The sequence below is a fragment of the Anser brachyrhynchus genome (assembly GCF_964034855.1).
Source record: "Anser brachyrhynchus genome assembly, contig: SCAFFOLD_430, whole genome shotgun sequence".
Lineage (NCBI taxonomy): Eukaryota > Metazoa > Chordata > Aves > Anseriformes > Anatidae > Anser > Anser brachyrhynchus.
Window position 1 is genome coordinate 42,487 of NW_027663866.1, and position 26,146 is coordinate 68,632.

The following is a 26,146-nucleotide window of genomic DNA, read 5'->3' on the forward strand; positions in this document are numbered from 1 at the left end:
ACCATCTCTATCCTAAAGCACCGAAAGGAGCGTGCAAGGAGCATGACCTGCATATACCCTTAATTAAGGATTGCTTATGAAGAAGAGGGTTTGATGGGCAGGACTAAGGATTTAGGACTGCTGTAGGAAACAGCAGGACAGGGGCATGTTGGCTTCAGTTCCTTCTGCCTTTCTCTCACACATCTTTCCTGAGTTATTTATATTTTTCTTTGATGGGTCAGATCTGGGAGGTGGGCCATGGTTCTTAACGATAAAGTGTTCTAGGGACACCATCCTTCATTCCCCACCTCTTTGCAGTTCTCTAAAATTGTTTAATTTTTCTTAATGTTTGCGCAAAACATATCAGACCCCTTGGAAGCATATTCAAAGCCTGTGTAGAAAACGGCTTTAAAGACAGCATTTGTAGGTTTCTATATATTGTTTGTAGACAAATGTATATGATGATTTATTGGCCCTCTGTAGTTTTTGAGCCTTTGAATTATCAGTGATATCAGATCTCCAGCAGGTTTCAAAGATCTGCTGATTGACACAAGAGCTGATATTACTGATATTCCAAAAAATGATGATAAAAAAAATCTGCATCATGCAAAATCAAGGTAAAATGGGCTTGTTTAGGTGTAATAATTCATTTCTACATAAACTTTAAATCCAATGTTATACTGTAAATTCTGAACATGACGTCAGATACAATGTATTACAAAGTGAATAGTCATCCAAAACAGAGAAAACCCTTAAAATATCCCATTAATATGTTAGCATTGTAACATTGATTTTCAGATTTTAAAAATGAAACCTCAACAACATTAATACATCCCTATGGAAAGCTTCCATTTAGACTAGTAGAAAAGTGTGCCTTCAGAAGAATTTCAGTTGCTTTCAATTTTAGGACCATTTTCTCTAAGTACACATTCAGTTAGCAAAACCTTTTAGATGCATGAGCTATTTTGTATAATTCATACAGCAAACACAGCTTGTCTCACTTGGCCAGGCTTTATATGTGGAAACGGTCTATCCTTGCCCCAAAACCTGACAATTTTAGCCTATACAACTGGAAGCTTATTTGGCAGCTGAAGCAAGTGTTTCTTACATGCAACTTTTTTCATAAGGTGGCTAGCACTGACTGCCAGTATATTCTGAAATTGTGGTTCAGATAAATGTTCAGCAGTTGTAATTTATTACTTTACGAACCTTTTGGAAAGTTTTGAGATAACCACAGCTAAGTGTTATAACTTCAGCAGATTGTTTAACCCCTCTTAGCCTGTTTTTAGTGAGACTGTGGCTGATTGACCATTTTTTTCTGGATAGAGTAGTAGTAAAATGATGTTCCCAACAAGAGAGGTGAAGAAAACATCTCCTAAAGTTATTTGTTGCCTGGAAACTCTATGATGAAATTTTCTTTTGTCTAGATGTTGGATGATGCCTCAGCTATAATGCTGCAAAGGGTTCTGTGAGCCTGTCTGGCCTCTCCCTTGTGGTCCTGTTCAGCCTTCCTGCTTTTAGGAGTCTGTCTGGCTCTTGGCATTTTGCAACGAGACCCACGTTACTCTTTGCTCTTTGCCAGATCTTCTGCTTCACTCTTGTCGCTTTCCTCAGTGTCACTTCTTGCATCTTTTCTTTTCTGTAGGAGAGAAAGATGATTTAAACAGGCTGCAAAACCTATGTCTTGCTACATTAAAGGGGACTGGTCTTGCTTTCATTCAGAGCACTGGTATGTTAACCTGAGAGGCAAAATAAAAACAATAGCTGAGATCATATCCTTGAAACCAGTGTGGTAATTGTCCCTGAATTTGGGAGATCGACTTAAACTACCTGGAGTTGGTTATGTGTTTTCCTGACTTTTGAATATGGTTTTTTTTTTTTTTTTTTTTGGTGATCCTTATAATATTCTTGTAATGTGACCTTCTGAAAAAAACTTAGTGTTTATTCTACATATAGTTATTCTGCATATAAGCCTGTCTATTTTTTATCGTGGAAGCTCTGAAAGTCAATATATATTTGTTCAGTCTACTGCTGCCCTGTGGTGAGGTCAGTTGGTTATTTGGGAAGGAGATAGTCATGGCTACTTCTTGTGCACTGAAAACTGAATTTTAATGACATCCCATAAACAAAGGTATCTGTACAACTCTCAGCATGTGCCTGCAGAAGCTCTTGGGCTGTTTTTTTGGGTAGTCCCATTTCTCCCACCCCTTCCCTGCAGGCATGCAGGAGTCACTCTGGATCTCAGGGTTGCTCATGAGTAATGGTGGCACAGAGGAGAAAAAGATTTTTCATACCGCACCATGGAGGATGACACCGAAGACCATCTGTATGTACTTGGAGGGAGCACAGATGAAGGGATAATCGCAACAGTGGAGCGCATGGCTTTGGTGGACCCACAGTGGGAAAGCATGAGTCCTATGGTTCAGCCTGTGGAGAGAGGAGATGCAGTCAGTGTGGGGACCAGGATCTATGTGGTCTGTGGCCTGGATGAAAATGGACATGTCTATGGTGGAGTGCAAAGGCTGAACACAGAGACGGACAGCTGGGATGTCATCTCATTTTCCCCACTTCCAAGGTAAGAAATCTGGGACCTGATGAGGAGAGATGCTCGAGAGAGAAGGGCATTATTGTTCCCCTCTGCACCAATGAGACCACCTGGAACAGCGGCTAGTTTTGGGATTCCAGTACAAGAGAGATGCAAAGAACCTGGAAAGGAGTCAGTGGAGGGTTATAAGGTGGTAAATCCAGCGCAGAGGAGGATATACTGGAGAAATGTAGACTAAAGCCTGTCAGATTTATTTTTATTTATGTCAATTTCTACAAACATAAAGCAGCTCTGCTAGACGTTGAAGGAGTCAGAGAGATTCATGCTGTATTCCCCCATACCCGCAGGAGCTGCATGCAAAGCTACACACTGGGTTTTGACAGCAAGGATTGAGCCCACAGCCTCAGGTTAAAGCTAAATTATTTGAGCAAGAGAAACAATCCACAGACTGTGGAAAACAGCTTAAAGCCACCCATATCTGAAATATATAAAGCTTGAGCCAGAGCTTCCTGAAGCCAGTGGCATCCTTCGCTGCTTTGGCTGCCAGGAGATGACCGGTTCCCATCCCTGAGCTCTGGGGGATCCATGGAAAAGGGCTGATGCAGCCACAAGTGTGTAAGAGCCGAGCTCTCCGTTACATCCCAAGTAAGCAAACTGTCCCCGTCCTCCCTCCTTCGCCTGTGTCAGCACATGAGACAGGAGATGGATGTTCCCACAACACCCATTTCCAGTCTTTTTTCATGTCCGCAAGTAATTCCATTTCAATGGAAGACTGCTGGAGTTGTCCACTGTCCATCAGTCTGGTGGTGGGGATTTATTGGCAAGATACGGAGCTATTTCTGTCCTAGCAGCTTGCAGCAAAGCAATCAGGAGTGTTTTTTTTCTCAGTTAGGTCTAAGTGGGTACGTAGCTGGCATCTCTTGGTAGCCTGGGGTGCTTTTCTGGCCCTGTGGGACCCATCTGTAGCTGGTGCTGCTCTGGTTATTTTGTCCAGACCCAGCACTGCAAACATTTTGCATGCTGGAGCAGGAATAAAGACACTTTCCAGCAAACATAATCCTGCATTATCTGCAGCGCCTCTGACTTAAAGTCTCCCCCTCTTAGTCTCTACTTCCTCCTCCACATCTTGAGAATTATCCAGGGGAGGAGGTGGCTCCTGGCTCCTCTGCAGCTGCCTGGTGGCTGCCTGGGACCCTCCTGAGCAGTGGGAGCACACACAGGACTTCACTGGTCACTAGCTGGCACTCTTGTCACCTCTTCATCGAATCCTGTGGCTAATGCTTTCTTAATTTGCTCATCTGTAAAGTAGTTAACATCCATCCACTGAATTATGGTTTAATTGTGCAAGCTTCCCCAATAATGCTGTTCGCTGACATGAGGCTTAGTATAAAATGTTTATTTCTTGCTTGCTGGTAATTGTGGTAATGATGCTTCGTAGTCGTAGGACAGCGGCTGTGCTTTTGAGCAGGAGTAGGAGCACTTCACATCTTTGCAACCTGAGTGAACACAAGCAGGTAGCGTTCCTGCTGTCACTGGAGATGGGGAGACTGGGGCAGGGGATAGCTAAGGCTAATGCTGTGTACTGTGGATACTGATTGTTTGGGAAGAGGTCTCGAGTCCCTAGACCTCTCGAGCCTCTGAGCAACCCCAAGTTCAGAAGAAAGAAAGCTGGAGCTGGGCTCTAGCAGGGAGCGTAGCAATAGGACAAGGAGTAATGGCTTTGAACAGATGGAGAGGAGATTTAGGCTAGATGTGATGTGAGGAAGAAATCCTTCACTCAGAGCACAAAGCGCACATGGGTGTTAGGGCTGAAGATACACCTTGCTTCTGTTCTTTTCCATAAAGAATAGGAAGAAATTACATAAAAACCATTGTTAAAAATAAACCCAGGGCACAGGATGGGAGGTGGAGGGCAGCCCTTGTGGCCCAAGGGAGCCAGCCCCAGAAAAGGGGCCCTCAGCCCTCCCAACCCTCCTCCTTCTTTCATGTGAGGGCATCTCCCGGGCTGCTCCCAACACAGCCGCCTTTGGGCACGTATGGGCCACTCCATCACAGAGGCTTGCTGAGGTCACAGTGGCCACCGCTGCCCCACCTTTGCTGCGGGCCCTATAAAACAGCCCCCCTGCAGCTGGCCCACCACTCGCTCAGCGACTAGCTCTTCTGGCAGCCAGTGTAAGCGGCAGGAAGACGACTAGAAGCAGAAAGGCGAGAAGCGGCCCTCCTTGGTGTGCAAGGATAGCGATGCCATCCAAAGAAGCACCAAGAAGGAATGTAGCTCACAAGATGTGTCGTGGGTTCAGGGATGGCGCCAGCAGCACAAGAGACATCAGTGCTCAAGAGACCTCTGGTGCCCAGCCCTCAGGCACACATAAGCGGTACCGCAGTGACGCGGGGAACAGGCCACCCCCTCAAACACCCAGCAACAGGGGGCCTGGGCCTTCCCATAGGCGTAACGGTGGCATGGGGCAAAGTCAGGAACATCAGACAGAGAGCCGTGGGAGGCAGAGGCATGCCCATGGTACAGAACGGAGCGTGGGACCCAGGCATGGCAATAAAACAGACGGCAGCCTCAAACCCATGCGTGAAAATCAAACCAACAGTAGCATGGGTCCTGGGGGCGGAACTGGACGACCTCGTGGTTCAGCACCCTGGCCGGAAAACATTCCCAATGGAAGGCATCCCATCTGGGCAGTCCCAGGCAACGACTGGCTCATCCTTCTGCCAAGCACTGTGGAGCCCATGGAGACGAATCCACCAGAAGATGTGGAAGAACAAATGGAAGTGGATCCACCTCCACCAGAACAGACGTGGGACTACCGCAGCATGTTGTTGCTCTCTTCCATCCGAGAGCACTAACAGCGGCGCAGGAGTGCCCGCCCTGCTCCCTACTCGTTGCTCAGGCTCCGTCCCAAGCATTAGCTTGGAGCCACCAAATACTGCAGACATCCCGCAGGCTTACCTGCAAGATGTCCTGGCAATAAACAACTCTTGCCAATTCTCAGGGGTTGTGTGAGTGCTTCTTTCCCATCCCCCAGCCCTTGTGCGAGAGGTGGCATCCCTTCTGCGCAGAGCCTTGAAGAAGAGCACAAGAGGACCCAGCTTCCTTTGGGCTGCTGCTCCGGGGTGACAGGAGGAGTCCCCGAGGGCCACCATGCACCTTTAACATTTGTGAAAATAGACTGAGGGGTGAAAATAGTAGTGTGTGAGCGATTATAGGTGGCTAATTTCTTATATTAGGAGTGAGTTTCTGTATCTGAGTAATTGGTAATGACCGACGTGGAGAAGGCTGAGGTACTCAACTTCTTTGCCTCCATCTGCACTGGTAGATGGGCTTCCCAAGTCTTTCATTTCCCTGAACCCATAGATGGAGGCTGGGGGATCAAAGTCCCACCCACTGTAAGTGAATAGCAGGTTCAACACCACCTGATGAATCTAAACAGGTGCAAGTCTATGGGACCTGATGACATGAATCTCAGGGTCCTGAGGGAACTGGCTGATGGAGTCGCCAAGCCTCTCTCCATCTGAGTTGAAAAGTCCTGGTATTCGGGCAATGTCCCTGGTGAGTGGAAAAATGGAAACGTCATGTCCCTACTCTTCAACAATTAAAACAAAGAATTGAACAAAGAGTGCTACTCTTCAACAACTTAAACAATTAGGAGACATTTCTTCTCAGAAAGAGTGGTCAGGCATTGGAACGGGTTGCCCAGGGAAGTGGTCAAGTCACCGTCCCTGGGGGTGTTCAAGGAAAGGTTGGACATGGTGCGTAGGGACATGGTTTAGTGGGTGACATTGGTGGTAGGGGGATGTTTTGACCAGATTGTCTTGGAGGTCTTTTCCAACTTTAATTTTTCTGTGATTCCCTCTCAGGTATGACCTCTGCATCACATCACTGAATGGTGCTCTATACACCATAGGAGGGGGAGCTTTTCGATTTGATGTGGAAACAGATGAATGGACTCATGTGGATGAGGAATGCTTGACCAAGAAGTTCTTCATGGGATGCAGCACTGTTAATGGACAAATTTATCTCCTTGGACAGAGAAAGGGGAACAGTGCCCTCCCCATTGTAGTCCTCTTTGATCCCTATGTTGATATGTGCCAGGTCATAGAGAACAAACTGCCTTGCCCCCTTCCTATTCGTGGCTGTGTCTCTGTGCGAAGGTTTGATACATGGGCATGAGTGATACCAGATCCAACATAATCATAAAGGAAAAGTCACGTGCTTTACAGATGATGGGAACTGCACTGTATCAAATTTGATTTGTGAAATTTTTAAAATTTTAAAAATAGATCTGTTTAATTCCTAGCTTTTCTGGTTTCTACTTGGCAAATATCTTGAAGCAAAAGCCAGCGAAACCTTTGCAACTACATGTGGTTTGCAGGTCGTTACTGGAAATAGTGGTCAGTGTTGCTAAGAGTACACAAATGCCTCAGTGTTGATGTTACAACATCAGATACAAAAAAAACATCAGATACAAAAAAAACAACCAACCAACGAAAAAAAAAATCACCTGTAAGAGTAAAGTAATAAACGTGTGTCAAGGGAATCTTCAGCAGACTGTATGGGCTCTTACTGCTGCAGGACGGATTTAAAAGAAAAACAACATTGCTGAAGTCAAGCCTTATCAGGTATCAGTGTCGTTTTAGCCTGAAATAAGCTTCCCAAGTTATGTTAGTATGGTGAAAATTACCTTTAGTCCAGCATAGAGAACACCACGGGAGGTTGGCCACTGGCTAACTGGGGCACTTAAAGTCCTGCTTCAGCCTCCTTATTCCGTTTTGCTCTACAGACCAAAAATAAAAGCACCATCTCTATCCTAAAGCACCGAAAGGAGCGTGCAAGGAGCATGACCTGCATATACCCTTAATTAAGGATTGCTTATGAAGAAGAGGGTTTGATGGGCAGGACTAAGGATTTAGGACTGCTGTAGGAAACAGCAGGACAGGGGCATGTTGGCTTCAGTTCCTTCTGCCTTTCTCTCACACATCTTTCCTGAGTTATTTATATTTTTCTTTGATGGGTCAGATCTGGGAGGTGGGCCATGGTTCTTAACGATAAAGTGTTCTAGGGACACCATCCTTCATTCCCCACCTCTTTGCAGTTCTCTAAAATTGTTTAATTTTTCTTAATGTTTGCGCAAAACATATCAGACCCCTTGGAAGCATATTCAAAGCCTGTGTAGAAAACGGCTTTAAAGACAGCATTTGTAGGTTTCTATATATTGTTTGTAGACAAATGTATATGATGATTTATTGGCCCTCTGTAGTTTTTGAGCCTTTGAATTATCAGTGATATCAGATCTCCAGCAGGTTTCAAAGATCTGCTGATTGACACAAGAGCTGATATTACTGATATTCCAAAAAATGATGATAAAAAAAATCTGCATCATGCAAAATCAAGGTAAAATGGGCTTGTTTAGGTGTAATAATTCATTTCTACATAAACTTTAAATCCAATGTTATACTGTAAATTCTGAACATGACGTCAGATACAATGTATTACAAAGTGAATAGTCATCCAAAACAGAGAAAACCCTTAAAATATCCCATTAATATGTTAGCATTGTAACATTGATTTTCAGATTTTAAAAATGAAACCTCAACAACATTAATACATCCCTATGGAAAGCTTCCATTTAGACTAGTAGAAAAGTGTGCCTTCAGAAGAATTTCAGTTGCTTTCAATTTTAGGACCATTTTCTCTAAGTACACATTCAGTTAGCAAAACCTTTTAGATGCATGAGCTATTTTGTATAATTCATACAGCAAACACAGCTTGTCTCACTTGGCCAGGCTTTATATGTGGAAACGGTCTATCCTTGCCCCAAAACCTGACAATTTTAGCCTATACAACTGGAAGCTTATTTGGCAGCTGAAGCAAGTGTTTCTTACATGCAACTTTTTTCATAAGGTGGCTAGCACTGACTGCCAGTATATTCTGAAATTGTGGTTCAGATAAATGTTCAGCAGTTGTAATTTATTACTTTACGAACCTTTTGGAAAGTTTTGAGATAACCACAGCTAAGTGTTATAACTTCAGCAGATTGTTTAACCCCTCTTAGCCTGTTTTTAGTGAGACTGTGGCTGATTGACCATTTTTTTCTGGATAGAGTAGTAGTAAAATGATGTTCCCAACAAGAGAGGTGAAGAAAACATCTCCTAAAGTTATTTGTTGCCTGGAAACTCTATGATGAAATTTTCTTTTGTCTAGATGTTGGATGATGCCTCAGCTATAATGCTGCAAAGGGTTCTGTGAGCCTGTCTGGCCTCTCCCTTGTGGTCCTGTTCAGCCTTCCTGCTTTTAGGAGTCTGTCTGGCTCTTGGCATTTTGCAACGAGACCCACGTTACTCTTTGCTCTTTGCCAGATCTTCTGCTTCACTCTTGTCGCTTTCCTCAGTGTCACTTCTTGCATCTTTTCTTTTCTGTAGGAGAGAAAGATGATTTAAACAGGCTGCAAAACCTATGTCTTGCTACATTAAAGGGGACTGGTCTTGCTTTCATTCAGAGCACTGGTATGTTAACCTGAGAGGCAAAATAAAAACAATAGCTGAGATCATATCCTTGAAACCAGTGTGGTAATTGTCCCTGAATTTGGGAGATCGACTTAAACTACCTGGAGTTGGTTATGTGTTTTCCTGACTTTTGAATATGGTTTTTTTTTTTTTTTTTTTTGGTGATCCTTATAATATTCTTGTAATGTGACCTTCTGAAAAAAACTTAGTGTTTATTCTACATATAGTTATTCTGCATATAAGCCTGTCTATTTTTTATCGTGGAAGCTCTGAAAGTCAATATATATTTGTTCAGTCTACTGCTGCCCTGTGGTGAGGTCAGTTGGTTATTTGGGAAGGAGATAGTCATGGCTACTTCTTGTGCACTGAAAACTGAATTTTAATGACATCCCATAAACAAAGGTATCTGTACAACTCTCAGCATGTGCCTGCAGAAGCTCTTGGGCTGTTTTTTTGGGTAGTCCCATTTCTCCCACCCCTTCCCTGCAGGCATGCAGGAGTCACTCTGGATCTCAGGGTTGCTCATGAGTAATGGTGGCACAGAGGAGAAAAAGATTTTTCATACCGCACCATGGAGGATGACACCGAAGACCATCTGTATGTACTTGGAGGGAGCACAGATGAAGGGATAATCGCAACAGTGGAGCGCATGGCTTTGGTGGACCCACAGTGGGAAAGCATGAGTCCTATGGTTCAGCCTGTGGAGAGAGGAGATGCAGTCAGTGTGGGGACCAGGATCTATGTGGTCTGTGGCCTGGATGAAAATGGACATGTCTATGGTGGAGTGCAAAGGCTGAACACAGAGACGGACAGCTGGGATGTCATCTCATTTTCCCCACTTCCAAGGTAAGAAATCTGGGACCTGATGAGGAGAGATGCTCGAGAGAGAAGGGCATTATTGTTCCCCTCTGCACCAATGAGACCACCTGGAACAGCGGCTAGTTTTGGGATTCCAGTACAAGAGAGATGCAAAGAACCTGGAAAGGAGTCAGTGGAGGGTTATAAGGTGGTAAATCCAGCGCAGAGGAGGATATACTGGAGAAATGTAGACTAAAGCCTGTCAGATTTATTTTTATTTATGTCAATTTCTACAAACATAAAGCAGCTCTGCTAGACGTTGAAGGAGTCAGAGAGATTCATGCTGTATTCCCCCATACCCGCAGGAGCTGCATGCAAAGCTACACACTGGGTTTTGACAGCAAGGATTGAGCCCACAGCCTCAGGTTAAAGCTAAATTATTTGAGCAAGAGAAACAATCCACAGACTGTGGAAAACAGCTTAAAGCCACCCATATCTGAAATATATAAAGCTTGAGCCAGAGCTTCCTGAAGCCAGTGGCATCCTTCGCTGCTTTGGCTGCCAGGAGATGACCGGTTCCCATCCCTGAGCTCTGGGGGATCCATGGAAAAGGGCTGATGCAGCCACAAGTGTGTAAGAGCCGAGCTCTCCGTTACATCCCAAGTAAGCAAACTGTCCCCGTCCTCCCTCCTTCGCCTGTGTCAGCACATGAGACAGGAGATGGATGTTCCCACAACACCCATTTCCAGTCTTTTTTCATGTCCGCAAGTAATTCCATTTCAATGGAAGACTGCTGGAGTTGTCCACTGTCCATCAGTCTGGTGGTGGGGATTTATTGGCAAGATACGGAGCTATTTCTGTCCTAGCAGCTTGCAGCAAAGCAATCAGGAGTGTTTTTTTTCTCAGTTAGGTCTAAGTGGGTACGTAGCTGGCATCTCTTGGTAGCCTGGGGTGCTTTTCTGGCCCTGTGGGACCCATCTGTAGCTGGTGCTGCTCTGGTTATTTTGTCCAGACCCAGCACTGCAAACATTTTGCATGCTGGAGCAGGAATAAAGACACTTTCCAGCAAACATAATCCTGCATTATCTGCAGCGCCTCTGACTTAAAGTCTCCCCCTCTTAGTCTCTACTTCCTCCTCCACATCCTGAGAATTATCCAGGGGAGGAGGTGGCTCCTGGCTCCTCTGCAGCTGCCTGGTGGCTGCCTGGGACCCTCCTGAGCAGTGGGAGCACACACAGGACTTCACTGGTCACTAGCTGGCACTCTTGTCACCTCTTCATCGAATCCTGTGGCTAATGCTTTCTTAATTTGCTCATCTGTAAAGTAGTTAACATCCATCCACTGAATTATGGTTTAAGGAGAGAAAGATGATTTAAACAGGCTGCAAAACCTATGTCTTGCTACATTAAAGGGGACTGGTCTTGCTTTCATTCAGAGCACTGGTATGTTAACCTGAGAGGCAAAATAAAAACAATAGCTGAGATCATATCCTTGAAACCAGTGTGGTAATTGTCCCTGAATTTGGGAGATCGACTTAAACTACCTGGAGTTGGTTATGTGTTTTCCTGACTTTTGAATATGGTTTTTTTTTTTTTTTTTTTTGGTGATCCTTATAATATTCTTGTAATGTGACCTTCTGAAAAAAACTTAGTGTTTATTCTACATATAGTTATTCTGCATATAAGCCTGTCTATTTTTTATCGTGGAAGCTCTGAAAGTCAATATATATTTGTTCAGTCTACTGCTGCCCTGTGGTGAGGGCAGTTGGTTATTTGGGAAGGAGATAGTCATGGCTACTTCTTGTGCACTGAAAACTGAATTTTAATGACATCCCATAAACAAAGGTATCTGTACAACTCTCAGCATGTGCCTGCAGAAGCTCTTGGGCTGTTTTTTTGGGTAGTCCCATTTCTCCCACCCCTTCCCTGCAGGCATGCAGGAGTCACTCTGGATCTCAGGGTTGCTCATGAGTAATGGTGGCACAGAGGAGAAAAAGATTTTTCATACCGCACCATGGAGGATGACACCGAAGACCATCTGTATGTACTTGGAGGGAGCACAGATGAAGGGATAATCGCAACAGTGGAGCGCATGGCTTTGGTGGACCCACAGTGGGAAAGCATGAGTCCTATGGTTCAGCCTGTGGAGAGAGGAGATGCAGTCAGTGTGGGGACCAGGATCTATGTGGTCTGTGGCCTGGATGAAAATGGACATGTCTATGGTGGAGTGCAAAGGCTGAACACAGAGACGGACAGCTGGGATGTCATCTCATTTTCCCCACTTCCAAGGTAAGAAATCTGGGACCTGATGAGGAGAGATGCTCGAGAGAGAAGGGCATTATTGTTCCCCTCTGCACCAATGAGACCACCTGGAACAGCGGCTAGTTTTGGGATTCCAGTACAAGAGAGATGCAAAGAACCTGGAAAGGAGTCAGTGGAGGGTTATAAGGTGGTAAATCCAGCGCAGAGGAGGATATACTGGAGAAATGTAGACTAAAGCCTGTCAGATTTATTTTTATTTATGTCAATTTCTACAAACATAAAGCAGCTCTGCTAGACGTTGAAGGAGTCAGAGAGATTCATGCTGTATTCCCCCATACCCGCAGGAGCTGCATGCAAAGCTACACACTGGGTTTTGACAGCAAGGATTGAGCCCACAGCCTCAGGTTAAAGCTAAATTATTTGAGCAAGAGAAACAATCCACAGACTGTGGAAAACAGCTTAAAGCCACCCATATCTGAAATATATAAAGCTTGAGCCAGAGCTTCCTGAAGCCAGTGGCATCCTTCGCTGCTTTGGCTGCCAGGAGATGACCGGTTCCCATCCCTGAGCTCTGGGGGATCCATGGAAAAGGGCTGATGCAGCCACAAGTGTGTAAGAGCCGAGCTCTCCGTTACATCCCAAGTAAGCAAACTGTCCCCGTCCTCCCTCCTTCGCCTGTGTCAGCACATGAGACAGGAGATGGATGTTCCCACAACACCCATTTCCAGTCTTTTTTCATGTCCGCAAGTAATTCCATTTCAATGGAAGACTGCTGGAGTTGTCCACTGTCCATCAGTCTGGTGGTGGGGATTTATTGGCAAGATACGGAGCTATTTCTGTCCTAGCAGCTTGCAGCAAAGCAATCAGGAGTGTTTTTTTTCTCAGTTAGGTCTAAGTGGGTACGTAGCTGGCATCTCTTGGTAGCCTGGGGTGCTTTTCTGGCCCTGTGGGACCCATCTGTAGCTGGTGCTGCTCTGGTTATTTTGTCCAGACCCAGCACTGCAAACATTTTGCATGCTGGAGCAGGAATAAAGACACTTTCCAGCAAACATAATCCTGCATTATCTGCAGCGCCTCTGACTTAAAGTCTCCCCCTCTTAGTCTCTACTTCCTCCTCCACATCTTGAGAATTATCCAGGGGAGGAGGTGGCTCCTGGCTCCTCTGCAGCTGCCTGGTGGCTGCCTGGGACCCTCCTGAGCAGTGGGAGCACACACAGGACTTCACTGGTCACTAGCTGGCACTCTTGTCACCTCTTCATCGAATCCTGTGGCTAATGCTTTCTTAATTTGCTCATCTGTAAAGTAGTTAACATCCATCCACTGAATTATGGTTTAATTGTGCAAGCTTCCCCAATAATGCTGTTCGCTGACATGAGGCTTAGTATAAAATGTTTATTTCTTGCTTGCTGGTAATTGTGGTAATGATGCTTCGTAGTCGTAGGACAGCGGCTGTGCTTTTGAGCAGGAGTAGGAGCACTTCACATCTTTGCAACCTGAGTGAACACAAGCAGGTAGCGTTCCTGCTGTCACTGGAGATGGGGAGACTGGGGCAGGGGATAGCTAAGGCTAATGCTGTGTACTGTGGATACTGATTGTTTGGGAAGAGGTCTCGAGTCCCTAGACCTCTCGAGCCTCTGAGCAACCCCAAGTTCAGAAGAAAGAAAGCTGGAGCTGGGCTCTAGCAGGGAGCGTAGCAATAGGACAAGGAGTAATGGCTTTGAACAGATGGAGAGGAGATTTAGGCTAGATGTGATGTGAGGAAGAAATCCTTCACTCAGAGCACAAAGCGCACATGGGTGTTAGGGCTGAAGATACACCTTGCTTCTGTTCTTTTCCATAAAGAATAGGAAGAAATTACATAAAAACCATTGTTAAAAATAAACCCAGGGCACAGGATGGGAGGTGGAGGGCAGCCCTTGTGGCCCAAGGGAGCCAGCCCCAGAAAAGGGGCCCTCAGCCCTCCCAACCCTCCTCCTTCTTTCATGTGAGGGCATCTCCCGGGCTGCTCCCAACACAGCCGCCTTTGGGCACGTATGGGCCACTCCATCACAGAGGCTTGCTGAGGTCACAGTGGCCACCGCTGCCCCACCTTTGCTGCGGGCCCTATAAAACAGCCCCCCTGCAGCTGGCCCACCACTCGCTCAGCGACTAGCTCTTCTGGCAGCCAGTGTAAGCGGCAGGAAGACGACTAGAAGCAGAAAGGCGAGAAGCGGCCCTCCTTGGTGTGCAAGGATAGCGATGCCATCCAAAGAAGCACCAAGAAGGAATGCAGCTCACAAGATGTGTCGTGGGTTCAGGGATGGCGCCAGCAGCACAAGAGACATCAGTGCTCAAGAGACCTCTGGTGCCCAGCCCTCAGGCACACATAAGCGGTACCGCAGTGACGCGGGGAACAGGCCACCCCCTCAAACACCCAGCAACAGGGGGCCTGGGCCTTCCCATAGGCGTAACGGTGGCATGGGGCAAAGTCAGGAACATCAGACAGAGAGCCGTGGGAGGCAGAGGCATGCCCATGGTACAGAACGGAGCGTGGGACCCAGGCATGGCAATAAAACAGACGGCAGCCTCAAACCCATGCGTGAAAATCAAACCAACAGTAGCATGGGTCCTGGGGGCGGAACTGGACGACCTCGTGGTTCAGCACCCTGGCCGGAAAACATTCCCAATGGAAGGCATCCCATCTGGGCAGTCCCAGGCAACGACTGGCTCATCCTTCTGCCAAGCACTGTGGAGCCCATGGAGACGAATCCACCAGAAGATGTGGAAGAACAAATGGAAGTGGATCCACCTCCACCAGAACAGACGTGGGACTACCGCAGCATGTTGTTGCTCTCTTCCATCCGAGAGCACTAACAGCGGCGCAGGAGTGCCCGCCCTGCTCCCTACTCGTTGCTCAGGCTCCGTCCCAAGCATTAGCTTGGAGCCACCAAATACTGCAGACATCCCGCAGGCTTACCTGCAAGATGTCCTGGCAATAAACAACTCTTGCCAATTCTCAGGGGTTGTGTGAGTGCTTCTTTCCCATCCCCCAGCCCTTGTGCGAGAGGTGGCATCCCTTCTGCGCAGAGCCTTGAAGAAGAGCACAAGAGGACCCAGCTTCCTTTGGGCTGCTGCTCCGGGGTGACAGGAGGAGTCCCCGAGGGCCACCATGCACCTTTAACATTTGTGAAAATAGACTGAGGGGTGAAAATAGTAGTGTGTGAGCGATTATAGGTGGCTAATTTCTTATATTAGGAGTGAGTTTCTGTATCTGAGTAATTGGTAATGACCGACGTGGAGAAGGCTGAGGTACTCAACTTCTTTGCCTCCATCTGCACTGGTAGATGGGCTTCCCAAGTCTTTCATTTCCCTGAACCCATAGATGGAGGCTGGGGGATCAAAGTCCCACCCACTGTAAGTGAATAGCAGGTTCAACACCACCTGATGAATCTAAACAGGTGCAAGTCTATGGGACCTGATGACATGAATCTCAGGGTCCTGAGGGAACTGGCTGATGGAGTCGCCAAGCCTCTCTCCATCTGAGTTGAAAAGTCCTGGTATTCGGGCAATGTCCCTGGTGAGTGGAAAAATGGAAACGTCATGTCCCTACTCTTCAACAATTAAAACAAAGAATTGAACAAAGAGTGCTACTCTTCAACAACTTAAACAATTAGGAGACATTTCTTCTCAGAAAGAGTGGTCAGGCATTGGAACGGGTTGCCCAGGGAAGTGGTCAAGTCACCGTCCCTGGGGGTGTTCAAGGAAAGGTTGGACATGGTGCGTAGGGACATGGTTTAGTGGGTGACATTGGTGGTAGGGGGATGTTTTGACCAGATTGTCTTGGAGGTCTTTTCCAACTTTAATTTTTCTGTGATTCCCTCTCAGGTATGACCTCTGCATCACATCACTGAATGGTGCTCTATACACCATAGGAGGGGGAGCTTTTCGATTTGATGTGGAAACAGATGAATGGACTCATGTGGATGAGGAATGCTTGACCAAGAAGTTCTTCATGGGATGCAGCACTGTTAATGGACAAATTTATCTCCTTGGACAGAGAAAGGGGAACAGTGCCCTCCCCATTGTAGTCCTCTTTGATCCCTATGTTGATATGTGCCAGGTCATAGAGAACAAACTGCCTTGCCCCCTTCCTATTCGTGGCTGTGTCTCTGTGCGAAGGTTTGATACATGGGCATGAGTGATACCAGATCCAACATAATCATAAAGGAAAAGTCACGTGCTTTACAGATGATGGGAACTGCACTGTATCAAATTTGATTTGTGAAATTTTTAAAATTTTAAAAATAGATCTGTTTAATTCCTAGCTTTTCTGGTTTCTACTTGGCAAATATCTTGAAGCAAAAGCCAGCGAAACCTTTGCAACTACATGTGGTTTGCAGGTCGTTACTGGAAATAGTGGTCAGTGTTGCTAAGAGTACACAAATGCCTCAGTGTTGATGTTACAACATCAGATACAAAAAAAACATCAGATACAAAAAAAACAACCAACCAACGAAAAAAAAAATCACCTGTAAGAGTAAAGTAATAAACGTGTGTCAAGGGAATCTTCAGCAGACTGTATGGGCTCTTACTGCTGCAGGACGGATTTAAAAGAAAAACAACATTGCTGAAGTCAAGCCTTATCAGGTATCAGTGTCGTTTTAGCCTGAAATAAGCTTCCCAAGTTATGTTAGTATGGTGAAAATTACCTTTAGTCCAGCATAGAGAACACCACGGGAGGTTGGCCACTGGCTAACTGGGGCACTTAAAGTCCTGCTTCAGCCTCCTTATTCCGTTTTGCTCTACAGACCAAAAATAAAAGCACCATCTCTATCCTAAAGCACCGAAAGGAGCGTGCAAGGAGCATGACCTGCATATACCCTTAATTAAGGATTGCTTATGAAGAAGAGGGTTTGATGGGCAGGACTAAGGATTTAGGACTGCTGTAGGAAACAGCAGGACAGGGGCATGTTGGCTTCAGTTCCTTCTGCCTTTCTCTCACACATCTTTCCTGAGTTATTTATATTTTTCTTTGATGGGTCAGATCTGGGAGGTGGGCCATGGTTCTTAACGATAAAGTGTTCTAGGGACACCATCCTTCATTCCCCACCTCTTTGCAGTTCTCTAAAATTGTTTAATTTTTCTTAATGTTTGCGCAAAACATATCAGACCCCTTGGAAGCATATTCAAAGCCTGTGTAGAAAACGGCTTTAAAGACAGCATTTGTAGGTTTCTATATATTGTTTGTAGACAAATGTATATGATGATTTATTGGCCCTCTGTAGTTTTTGAGCCTTTGAATTATCAGTGATATCAGATCTCCAGCAGGTTTCAAAGATCTGCTGATTGACACAAGAGCTGATATTACTGATATTCCAAAAAATGATGATAAAAAAAATCTGCATCATGCAAAATCAAGGTAAAATGGGCTTGTTTAGGTGTAATAATTCATTTCTACATAAACTTTAAATCCAATGTTATACTGTAAATTCTGAACATGACGTCAGATACAATGTATTACAAAGTGAATAGTCATCCAAAACAGAGAAAACCCTTAAAATATCCCATTAATATGTTAGCATTGTAACATTGATTTTCAGATTTTAAAAATGAAACCTCAACAACATTAATACATCCCTATGGAAAGCTTCCATTTAGACTAGTAGAAAAGTGTGCCTTCAGAAGAATTTCAGTTGCTTTCAATTTTAGGACCATTTTCTCTAAGTACACATTCAGTTAGCAAAACCTTTTAGATGCATGAGCTATTTTGTATAATTCATACAGCAAACACAGCTTGTCTCACTTGGCCAGGCTTTATATGTGGAAACGGTCTATCCTTGCCCCAAAACCTGACAATTTTAGCCTATACAACTGGAAGCTTATTTGGCAGCTGAAGCAAGTGTTTCTTACATGCAACTTTTTTCATAAGGTGGCTAGCACTGACTGCCAGTATATTCTGAAATTGTGGTTCAGATAAATGTTCAGCAGTTGTAATTTATTACTTTACGAACCTTTTGGAAAGTTTTGAGATAACCACAGCTAAGTGTTATAACTTCAGCAGATTGTTTAACCCCTCTTAGCCTGTTTTTAGTGAGACTGTGGCTGATTGACCATTTTTTTCTGGATAGAGTAGTAGTAAAATGATGTTCCCAACAAGAGAGGTGAAGAAAACATCTCCTAAAGTTATTTGTTGCCTGGAAACTCTATGATGAAATTTTCTTTTGTCTAGATGTTGGATGATGCCTCAGCTATAATGCTGCAAAGGGTTCTGTGAGCCTGTCTGGCCTCTCCCTTGTGGTCCTGTTCAGCCTTCCTGCTTTTAGGAGTCTGTCTGGCTCTTGGCATTTTGCAACGAGACCCACGTTACTCTTTGCTCTTTGCCAGATCTTCTGCTTCACTCTTGTCGCTTTCCTCAGTGTCACTTCTTGCATCTTTTCTTTTCTGTAGGAGAGAAAGATGATTTAAACAGGCTGCAAAACCTATGTCTTGCTACATTAAAGGGGACTGGTCTTGCTTTCATTCAGAGCACTGGTATGTTAATCTGAGAGGCAAAATAAAAACAATAGCTGAGATCATATCCTTGAAACCAGTGTGGTAATTGTCCCTGAATTTGGGAGATCGACTTAAACTACCTGGAGTTGGTTATGTGTTTTCCTGACTTTTGAATATGGTTTTTTTTTTTTTTTTTTTGGTGATCCTTATAATATTCTTGTAATGTGACCTTCTGAAAAAAACTTAGTGTTTATTCTACATATAGTTATTCTGCATATAAGCCTGTCTATTTTTTATCGTGGAAGCTCTGAAAGTCAATATATATTTGTTCAGTCTACTGCTGCCCTGTGGTGAGGGCAGTTGGTTATTTGGGAAGGAGATAGTCATGGCTACTTCTTGTGCACTGAAAACTGAATTTTAATGACATCCCATAAACAAAGGTATCTGTACAACTCTCAGCATGTGCCTGCAGAAGCTCTTGGGCTGTTTTTTTGGGTAGTCCCATTTCTCCCACCCCTTCCCTGCAGGCATGCAGGAGTCACTCTGGATCTCAGGGTTGCTCATGAGTAATGGTGGCACAGAGGAGAAAAAGATTTTTCATACCGCACCATGGAGGATGACACCGAAGACCATCTGTATGTACTTGGAGGGAGCACAGATGAAGGGATAATCGCAACAGTGGAGCGCATGGCTTTGGTGGACCCACAGTGGGAAAGCATGAGTCCTATGGTTCAGCCTGTGGAGAGAGGAGATGCAGTCAGTGTGGGGACCAGGATCTATGTGGTCTGTGGCCTGGATGAAAATGGACATGTCTATGGTGGAGTGCAAAGGCTGAACACAGAGACGGACAGCTGGGATGTCATCTCATTTTCCCCACTTCCAAGGTAAGAAATCTGGGACCTGATGAGGAGAGATGCTCGAGAGAGAAGGGCATTATTGTTCCCCTCTGCACCAATGAGACCACCTGGAACAGCGGCTAGTTTTGGGATTCCAGTACAAGAGAGATGCAAAGAACCTGGAAAGGAGTCAGTGGAGGGTTATAAGGTGGTAAATCCAGCGCAGAGGAGGATATACTGGAGAAATGTAGACTAAAGCCTGTCAGATTTATTTTTATTTATGTCAATTTCTACAAACATAAAGCAGCTCTGCTAGACGTTGAAGGAGTCAGAGAGATTCATGCTGTATTCCCCCATACCCGCAGGAGCTGCATGCAAAGCTACACACTGGGTTTTGACAGCAAGGATTGAGCCCACAGCCTCAGGTTAAAGCTAAATTATTTGAGCAAGAGAAACAATCCACAGACTGTGGAAAACAGCTTAAAGCCACCCATATCTGAAATATATAAAGCTTGAGCCAGAGCTTCCTGAAGCCAGTGGCATCCTTCGCTGCTTTGGCTGCCAGGAGATGACCGGTTCCCATCCCTGAGCTCTGGGGGATCCATGGAAAAGGGCTGATGCAGCCACAAGTGTGTAAGAGCCGAGCTCTCCGTTACATCCCAAGTAAGCAAACTGTCCCCGTCCTCCCTCCTTCGCCTGTGTCAGCACATGAGACAGGAGATGGATGTTCCCACAACACCCATTTCCAGTCTTTTTTCATGTCCGCAAGTAATTCCATTTCAATGGAAGACTGCTGGAGTTGTCCACTGTCCATCAGTCTGGTGGTGGGGATTTATTGGCAAGATACGGAGCTATTTCTGTCCTAGCAGCTTGCAGCAAAGCAATCAGGAGTGTTTTTTTTCTCAGTTAGGTCTAAGTGGGTACGTAGCTGGCATCTCTTGGTAGCCTGGGGTGCTTTTCTGGCCCTGTGGGACCCATCTGTAGCTGGTGCTGCTCTGGTTATTTTGTCCAGACCCAGCACTGCAAACATTTTGCATGCTGGAGCAGGAATAAAGACACTTTCCAGCAAACATAATCCTGCATTATCTGCAGCGCCTCTGACTTAAAGTCTCCCCCTCTTAGTCTCTACTTCCTCCTCCACATCTTGAGAATTATCCAGGGGAGGAGGTGGCTCCTGGCTCCTCTGCAGCTGCCTGGTGGCTGCCTGGGACCCTCCTGAGCAGTGGGAGCACACACAGGACTTCACTGGTCACTAGCTGGCACTCTTGTCACCTCTTCATCGAATCCTGTGGCTAATGCTTTCTTAATTTGCTCATCTGTAAAGTAGTTAACATCCATCCACTGAATTATGGTTTAAGGAGAGAAAGATGATTTAAACAGGCTGCAAAACCTATGTCTTGCTACATTAAAGGGGACTGGTCTTGCTTTCATTCAGAGCACTGGTATGTTAACCTGAGAGGCAAAATAAAAACAATAGCTGAGATCATATCCTTGAAACCAGTGTGGTAATTGTCCCTGAATTTGGGAGATCGACTTAAACTACCTGGAGTTGGTTATGTGTTTTCCTGACTTTTGAATATGGTTTTTTTTTTTTTTTTTTTTGGTGATCCTTATAATATTCTTGTAATGTGACCTTCTGAAAAAAACTTAGTGTTTATTCTACATATAGTTATTCTGCATATAAGCCTGTCTATTTTTTATCGTGGAAGCTCTGAAAGTCAATATATATTTGTTCAGTCTACTGCTGCCCTGTGGTGAGGTCAGTTGGTTATTTGGGAAGGAGATAGTCATGGCTACTTCTTGTGCACTGAAAACTGAATTTTAATGACATCCCATAAACAAAGGTATCTGTACAACTCTCAGCATGTGCCTGCAGAAGCTCTTGGGCTGTTTTTTTGGGTAGTCCCATTTCTCCCACCCCTTCCCTGCAGGCATGCAGGAGTCACTCTGGATCTCAGGGTTGCTCATGAGTAATGGTGGCACAGAGGAGAAAAAGATTTTTCATACCGCACCATGGAGGATGACACCGAAGACCATCTGTATGTACTTGGAGGGAGCACAGATGAAGGGATAATCGCAACAGTGGAGCGCATGGCTTTGGTGGACCCACAGTGGGAAAGCATGAGTCCTATGGTTCAGCCTGTGGAGAGAGGAGATGCAGTCAGTGTGGGGACCAGGATCTATGTGGTCTGTGGCCTGGATGAAAATGGACATGTCTATGGTGGAGTGCAAAGGCTGAACACAGAGACGGACAGCTGGGATGTCATCTCATTTTCCCCACTTCCAAGGTAAGAAATCTGGGACCTGATGAGGAGAGATGCTCGAGAGAGAAGGGCATTATTGTTCCCCTCTGCACCAATGAGACCACCTGGAACAGCGGCTAGTTTTGGGATTCCAGTACAAGAGAGATGCAAAGAACCTGGAAAGGAGTCAGTGGAGGGTTATAAGGTGGTAAATCCAGCGCAGAGGAGGATATACTGGAGAAATGTAGACTAAAGCCTGTCAGATTTATTTTTATTTATGTCAATTTCTACAAACATAAAGCAGCTCTGCTAGACGTTGAAGGAGTCAGAGAGATTCATGCTGTATTCCCCCATACCCGCAGGAGCTGCATGCAAAGCTACACACTGGGTTTTGACAGCAAGGATTGAGCCCACAGCCTCAGGTTAAAGCTAAATTATTTGAGCAAGAGAAACAATCCACAGACTGTGGAAAACAGCTTAAAGCCACCCATATCTGAAATATATAAAGCTTGAGCCAGAGCTTCCTGAAGCCAGTGGCATCCTTCGCTGCTTTGGCTGCCAGGAGATGACCGGTTCCCATCCCTGAGCTCTGGGGGATCCATGGAAAAGGGCTGATGCAGCCACAAGTGTGTAAGAGCCGAGCTCTCCGTTACATCCCAAGTAAGCAAACTGTCCCCGTCCTCCCTCCTTCGCCTGTGTCAGCACATGAGACAGGAGATGGATGTTCCCACAACACCCATTTCCAGTCTTTTTTCATGTCCGCAAGTAATTCCATTTCAATGGAAGACTGCTGGAGTTGTCCACTGTCCATCAGTCTGGTGGTGGGGATTTATTGGCAAGATACGGAGCTATTTCTGTCCTAGCAGCTTGCAGCAAAGCAATCAGGAGTGTTTTTTTTCTCAGTTAGGTCTAAGTGGGTACGTAGCTGGCATCTCTTGGTAGCCTGGGGTGCTTTTCTGGCCCTGTGGGACCCATCTGTAGCTGGTGCTGCTCTGGTTATTTTGTCCAGACCCAGCACTGCAAACATTTTGCATGCTGGAGCAGGAATAAAGACACTTTCCAGCAAACATAATCCTGCATTATCTGCAGCGCCTCTGACTTAAAGTCTCCCCCTCTTAGTCTCTACTTCCTCCTCCACATCTTGAGAATTATCCAGGGGAGGAGGTGGCTCCTGGCTCCTCTGCAGCTGCCTGGTGGCTGCCTGGGACCCTCCTGAGCAGTGGGAGCACACACAGGACTTCACTGGTCACTAGCTGGCACTCTTGTCACCTCTTCATCGAATCCTGTGGCTAATGCTTTCTTAATTTGCTCATCTGTAAAGTAGTTAACATCCATCCACTGAATTATGGTTTAAGGAGAGAAAGATGATTTAAACAGGCTGCAAAACCTATGTCTTGCTACATTAAAGGGGACTGGTCTTGCTTTCATTCAGAGCACTGGTATGTTAACCTGAGAGGCAAAATAAAAACAATAGCTGAGATCATATCCTTGAAACCAGTGTGGTAATTGTCCCTGAATTTGGGAGATCGACTTAAACTACCTGGAGTTGGTTATGTGTTTTCCTGACTTTTGAATATGGTTTTTTTTTTTTTTTTTTTTGGTGATCCTTATAATATTCTTGTAATGTGACCTTCTGAAAAAAACTTAGTGTTTATTCTACATATAGTTATTCTGCATATAAGCCTGTCTATTTTTTATCGTGGAAGCTCTGAAAGTCAATATATATTTGTTCAGTCTACTGCTGCCCTGTGGTGAGGTCAGTTGGTTATTTGGGAAGGAGATAGTCATGGCTACTTCTTGTGCACTGAAAACTGAATTTTAATGACATCCCATAAACAAAGGTATCTGTACAACTCTCAGCATGTGCCTGCAGAAGCTCTTGGGCTGTTTTTTTGGGTAGTCCCATTTCTCCCACCCCTTCCCTGCAGGCATGCAGGAGTCACTCTGGATCTCAGGGTTGCTCATGAGTAATGGTGGCACAGAGGAGAAAAAGATTTTTCATACCGCACCATGGAGGATGACACCGAAGACCATCTGTATGTACTTGGAGGGAGCACAGATGAAGGGATAATCGCAACAGTGGAGCGCATGGCTTTGGTGGACCCACAGTGGGAAAGCATGAGTCCTATGGTTCAGCCTGTGGAGAGAGGAGATGCAGTCAGTGTGGGGACCAGGATCTATGTGGTCTGTGGCCTGGATGAAAATGGACATGTCTATGGTGGAGTGCAAAGGCTGAACACAGAGACGGACAGCTGGGATGTCATCTCATTTTCCCCACTTCCAAGGTAAGAAATCTGGGACCTGATGAGGAGAGATGCTCGAGAGAGAAGGGCATTATTGTTCCCCTCTGCACCAATGAGACCACCTGGAACAGCGGCTAGTTTTGGGATTCCAGTACAAGAGAGATGCAAAGAACCTGGAAAGGAGTCAGTGGAGGGTTATAAGGTGGTAAATCCAGCGCAGAGGAGGATATACTGGAGAAATGTAGACTAAAGCCTGTCAGATTTATTTTTATTTATGTCAATTTCTACAAACATAAAGCAGCTCTGCTAGACGTTGAAGGAGTCAGAGAGATTCATGCTGTATTCCCCCATACCCGCAGGAGCTGCATGCAAAGCTACACACTGGGTTTTGACAGCAAGGATTGAGCCCACAGCCTCAGGTTAAAGCTAAATTATTTGAGCAAGAGAAACAATCCACAGACTGTGGAAAACAGCTTAAAGCCACCCATATCTGAAATATATAAAGCTTGAGCCAGAGCTTCCTGAAGCCAGTGGCATCCTTCGCTGCTTTGGCTGCCAGGAGATGACCGGTTCCCATCCCTGAGCTCTGGGGGATCCATGGAAAAGGGCTGATGCAGCCACAAGTGTGTAAGAGCCGAGCTCTCCGTTACATCCCAAGTAAGCAAACTGTCCCCGTCCTCCCTCCTTCGCCTGTGTCAGCACATGAGACAGGAGATGGATGTTCCCACAACACCCATTTCCAGTCTTTTTTCATGTCCGCAAGTAATTCCATTTCAATGGAAGACTGCTGGAGTTGTCCACTGTCCATCAGTCTGGTGGTGGGGATTTATTGGCAAGATACGGAGCTATTTCTGTCCTAGCAGCTTGCAGCAAAGCAATCAGGAGTGTTTTTTTTCTCAGTTAGGTCTAAGTGGGTACGTAGCTGGCATCTCTTGGTAGCCTGGGGTGCTTTTCTGGCCCTGTGGGACCCATCTGTAGCTGGTGCTGCTCTGGTTATTTTGTCCAGACCCAGCACTGCAAACATTTTGCATGCTGGAGCAGGAATAAAGACACTTTCCAGCAAACATAATCCTGCATTATCTGCAGCGCCTCTGACTTAAAGTCTCCCCCTCTTAGTCTCTACTTCCTCCTCCACATCTTGAGAATTATCCAGGGGAGGAGGTGGCTCCTGGCTCCTCTGCAGCTGCCTGGTGGCTGCCTGGGACCCTCCTGAGCAGTGGGAGCACACACAGGACTTCACTGGTCACTAGCTGGCACTCTTGTCACCTCTTCATCGAATCCTGTGGCTAATGCTTTCTTAATTTGCTCATCTGTAAAGTAGTTAACATCCATCCACTGAATTATGGTTTAAGGAGAGAAAGATGATTTAAACAGGCTGCAAAACCTATGTCTTGCTACATTAAAGGGGACTGGTCTTGCTTTCATTCAGAGCACTGGTATGTTAACCTGAGAGGCAAAATAAAAACAATAGCTGAGATCATATCCTTGAAACCAGTGTGGTAATTGTCCCTGAATTTGGGAGATCGACTTAAACTACCTGGAGTTGGTTATGTGTTTTCCTGACTTTTGAATATGGTTTTTTTTTTTTTTTTTTTTGGTGATCCTTATAATATTCTTGTAATGTGACCTTCTGAAAAAAACTTAGTGTTTATTCTACATATAGTTATTCTGCATATAAGCCTGTCTATTTTTTATCGTGGAAGCTCTGAAAGTCAATATATATTTGTTCAGTCTACTGCTGCCCTGTGGTGAGGGCAGTTGGTTATTTGGGAAGGAGATAGTCATGGCTACTTCTTGTGCACTGAAAACTGAATTTTAATGACATCCCATAAACAAAGGTATCTGTACAACTCTCAGCATGTGCCTGCAGAAGCTCTTGGGCTGTTTTTTTGGGTAGTCCCATTTCTCCCACCCCTTCCCTGCAGGCATGCAGGAGTCACTCTGGATCTCAGGGTTGCTCATGAGTAATGGTGGCACAGAGGAGAAAAAGATTTTTCATACCGCACCATGGAGGATGACACCGAAGACCATCTGTATGTACTTGGAGGGAGCACAGATGAAGGGATAATCGCAACAGTGGAGCGCATGGCTTTGGTGGACCCACAGTGGGAAAGCATGAGTCCTATGGTTCAGCCTGTGGAGAGAGGAGATGCAGTCAGTGTGGGGACCAGGATCTATGTGGTCTGTGGCCTGGATGAAAATGGACATGTCTATGGTGGAGTGCAAAGGCTGAACACAGAGACGGACAGCTGGGATG

The 26,146-nt window shown here is 45.4% G+C and overlaps 4 long non-coding RNA genes across 4 annotated transcripts; 1 reads left to right on the forward strand and 3 right to left on the reverse strand.

Annotated features, from left to right (window-relative positions):
* Positions 1–1,157: 1,157 nt before the first annotated feature.
* On the reverse strand, positions 1,158–2,317 carry LOC308186734. Its single transcript, XR_013944211.1, has 2 exons — positions 2,274–2,317; positions 1,158–1,618 (listed from the first exon to the last, which is right to left on the reverse strand). It is a non-coding gene; the product is annotated as an uncharacterized lncRNA (long non-coding RNA).
* A 130-nt stretch (positions 2,318–2,447) lies between these two features.
* On the forward strand, positions 2,448–9,092 carry LOC308186735. The gene is made up of 2 exons (XR_013944212.1): positions 2,448–2,554; positions 6,392–9,092. It is a non-coding gene; the product is annotated as an uncharacterized lncRNA (long non-coding RNA).
* On the reverse strand, positions 8,487–10,880 carry LOC308186733. The gene is made up of 2 exons (XR_013944210.1): positions 9,603–10,880; positions 8,487–8,947 (listed from the first exon to the last, which is right to left on the reverse strand). It is a non-coding gene; the product is annotated as an uncharacterized lncRNA (long non-coding RNA).
* A 7,175-nt stretch (positions 10,881–18,055) lies between these two features.
* On the reverse strand, positions 18,056–25,477 carry LOC308186731. Its single transcript, XR_013944208.1, has 2 exons — positions 19,171–25,477; positions 18,056–18,516 (listed from the first exon to the last, which is right to left on the reverse strand). It is a non-coding gene; the product is annotated as an uncharacterized lncRNA (long non-coding RNA).
* Between the last annotated feature and the right edge of the window lie 669 nt (positions 25,478–26,146).